The sequence below is a fragment of the Micropterus dolomieu genome, linkage group LG10, assembly GCF_021292245.1.
Source record: "Micropterus dolomieu isolate WLL.071019.BEF.003 ecotype Adirondacks linkage group LG10, ASM2129224v1, whole genome shotgun sequence".
NCBI lineage: Eukaryota > Metazoa > Chordata > Actinopteri > Centrarchiformes > Centrarchidae > Micropterus > Micropterus dolomieu.
In genome coordinates, this window is record NC_060159.1 from 10,508,253 (window position 1) to 10,512,296 (window position 4,044).

Below are 4,044 nucleotides of genomic sequence, written 5' to 3' on the forward strand. Positions count from 1 at the left end.
ATGTACGTCATTTTAGATGACCAAAGTAACATGTCATTGGCGAGAACAGAGCTTTTTGACATGTTCAACATCAAAGGAGCAGCAGTGACATACACACTCAAAACCTGTGCAGGGATGATGGAAACCGCTGGCAGAAGAGCCCAGGGATTCACAGTGGAATCTTTGGATGGGAAAATAAACTTCGCACTACCTACACTCATTGAGTGTAATGAAATTCCCAACAATAGAGCAGAGATACCTACGCCAGAAGCTGCATACCACCATCATCACCTAAGACAGATAGCAAATAAGATCCCAACCCTCGATCCAGTTGCTGACATCCTGCTGCTATTGGGAAGAGACGCTATTAGGGCCCATAAGGTTCGTAAACAGTACAATGGCCCTCACAATGCACCATATGCACAAAAACTAGATCTTGGGTGGGTCATCATAGGTGATGTATGCGTTGGGGGAGCTCACAAGCCAAACACAGTGAGTGCAATGAAGACCTGGATCCTTGACAATGGCAGACCAACTTGCCTTGCTCCATGTGAGAATCAGATACAAGTGAAAGAGAGCTATATATAAGAACCTTCCACGGCACTGGCCCACTCAAAGTGCATCAGTTGTGTCAGACAAAGATAATCTTGGAGGAACGGTCTTCCATACAACAGAGAATGACAACATGCTCGCCCACTCCATTGAGGATCTAACCTTCCTTCAGATCATGGAACAGGAGTTCTTCCAAGATGACACAAATAGCTGGGTTGCTCCTCTCCCTTTTCGCCAACCACGCAGACGTCTCCCTAACAACAGAGACTATGCTCTCAGCCGTCTGATGTCACTGCGAAGGATGTTAGACAAGAAGCCTGGAATGAAAGTGCACTTCACTGAGTTCATGGGAAAAATGCTGGACAATGGACATGCTGAGCTTGCACCACCACTCAAAGAAGGAACGGAATCTTGGTATCTCCCTACCTTTGGGGTTTACCACCCCCAAAAACCAGACCAGATTCGTGTGGTGTTTGATTCCAGTGCACAGTACGATGGAATCTCACTGAATGAGGTGTTGCTTTCCGGGCCTGACCTGAACAACAGCCTCATAGGAGTGCTCCTCAGATTCAGAAGAGAACCTGTTGCGGTGACAGCAGACATACGTCAAATGTTCTACTGTTTTGTGGTGCGTGAGGACTGCAGAGACTTTCTGCGGTTCTTGTGGTACCGAAAGAATGACCTAAGCAAAGAAGTGGTGGAATACCGCATGCAAGTTCATGTTTTTGGGAACAGCCCATCACCTGCAGTAGCAATCTTTGGCCTTAGGAGGGCAGCAAAACACCAAGAGAGTGAGTATGGGAGCGATACAAGACACTTTATTGAGAGGGATTTTTACGTGGATGATGGTCTTCGATCGTTCGCAACCGAAGCTGAGGCCATTGATGTTCTGCGTCGGACACAGCAAATGTTGGCAGAGTCAAACATAGTGCTGCACAAGATAGCCTCAAATCGAACAGGAGTGATGGATGCATTTCCTGCAGAGAAAAGAGCAAGCGAGATCAAAAATCTCAACCTCTCTGAAGACGACTTACCCATGCAACGTAGCCTTGGGGTCAGCTGGAACATTATGTCCGACACCTTCACTTTTCATGTCCCTGAGAGTCAAAAGCCATTCACACGCAGAGGCGTCCTGTCAACAGTTAACAGTCTGTTTGATCCTCTGGGTTTCTTGGCTCCTGTCACCATTGAAGGCAGACTGCTCCTGAGAGAGTTTTTGACCGAAGATACAGAGTGGGATACATGTCTTCCTGAGGCCAAATTTGAAGATTGGAGAAGATGGCATGAATCTCTAAAAGCACTAAAAGAGGTACATATCCCACGCACATATGCAACTTTCCCCACTTCAGAGGCACAGCACGCAGAACTGTGTGTCTTTTCTGATGCCTCTGTCAAAGCAATATCAGCAGTGGCTTACCTGAAGGTTACAAGTGAGCATGGTCACAGTGAGATAGGCTTTGTCTTTGGTAAATCCAAACTAGCTCCCCAGCCTGAGCTGACAATCCCCAGGTTAGAGTTGTGTGCAGCTGTATTGGCGGTCGAGATTGCAGAGCTAGTCGTCAGAGAGATTGATCTGAAAGTGAATGCAGTTAAATTCTACACCGACAGCCGAGTTGTGTTGGGATACATACACAATGAGACAAGAAGATTTTACGTTTACGTGAATAATCGTGTGCAACGTATTCAGCAGTCAACACGGCCAGAGCAGTGGAGTTATGTTCCCTCTGGACTAAACCCAGCAGATCATGGGTCCCGGGCCATTCCAGCTGCTGAGCTTGCAGGATCTACATGGCTGACTGGACCAGCTTTCCTAACCAAGCCAGCAAGTTCAGAAGTCAACACTGAAGATCAGATGGCATATGACCACATAGATCCAGAGTCTGATATTGAGATTCATTCCAAGGTAACATCCCTCATCACACAAATTACTGAAGACCAGCTGGGTTCAAAAAGGTTTGATAAATTGTCTAGTTGGAGCTCACTCACCAAAGCTGTGGCCCGCCTCTGCCACATTGCTCAATGCTTCACAATCTCATCAGGCAATCAAGGTTGCGTTGTCTGGCACATGTGCAATAATGGTTTGTCAGCTGCGGACATTGCAAAAGCAGAGAATGTCATCATAAAGTGCGTGCAACACGAGAGCTATTCAGAAGAACTGAAATGCATTAAATCAAACTTCCACCTTCCCAAGACCAGCCCGCTTCATAAACTTCGGCCAATCATTGTGTGAAGGTATGCTGAGAATTGGTGGACGCATCGACCAAGCACAACTTGAAAGGCATGAAGCCCATCCTCTCATTATCCCAATTATCACCACATAGCAACTTTGCTTGTCCGACATCATCATGAATGTGTGAAACATCAGGGCAGACACTTCACCGAAGGTGCAATCCGTGCCAGTGGTCAGTGGATAGTGGGAGGGAAACGTCTCATCAGCAGCTGCATCCACAGGTGTGTCACATGCAAAAGGCTGCAAGGAAGAATGGAACAACAACAAATGTCTGATCTACCTGTTGAACGCCTTTCTTATGTGGGTCTTGATGTTTTTGGTCCGTGGGAAGTCATCGCACATCGTACCAAGGGTGGCCAAGCCAGGAACAAAAGATGGGCAGTTTTGTTTACATGTATGTCCATACGTGCCATTCACATTGAGGTAATCGAAACCATGACTTCCTCAAGCTTCATAAGTGCCCTCAGGAGATTTTTTTCCATAAGAGGCTATGCTAAGCAGCTCCGGTCAGACTGTGGGTCCAATTTTGTTGGAGCATTTAAGGAGCTGAAAATGGATTCACAAGGTCGTGGTGATTCAAGCATAGAGGACTACCTTCTTCAACAAAAATGCACCTAGGTATTCAACCCTCCCCACACCTCTCATATGGGTGGCGCTTGGGAGCGCATGATCGGAGTTGCACGTCGCACTCTGGATTCCATGCTCCTCCAAGTTGGACCTTCAAAGCTCACCCATGAAGTCCTAGTCACTCTTATGGCGGTCAGTGCCATTGTGAATGCCAGGCCGCTAATCCCTGTATCCACTGACCCAGAGGCTCCCCTCATTCTAACCCCTTCCATGATGCTGACGCAGAAAACAGGTGCATCTCTTTCTCCAGCCAGTGACTTCTCAAAAGGGGATTTGCTCAAGAACCAGTGGAAGAGAGTTCAAGCATTGGCAGAGACCTTCTGGGCTAGGTGGCGGCGAGAATATCTAAGCACACTACAGAGTCGGCAGAAGTGGCAATCACAGAAACCCAATCTAAAAGAAGGAGACATAGTTCTGATGAAGGACAGTCAGGCAAAAAGAAACCAGTGGCCAATGGGAATGATTGTAAAAGCCACTCCCAGTAAAGATGGATTAGTAAGAAAGGTGGAAGTCAAAGTGACAAGAAATCAGGCGGTCAAGATATTCTCCAGACCCATCTCTGAGGTGGTCCTGCTTTTCTCCCAGAAAGATGAGGATACCCCAACAGGCACGCCTTCAACTCACCAGCGTCTTCAACACGGGGATCAATAACAGAG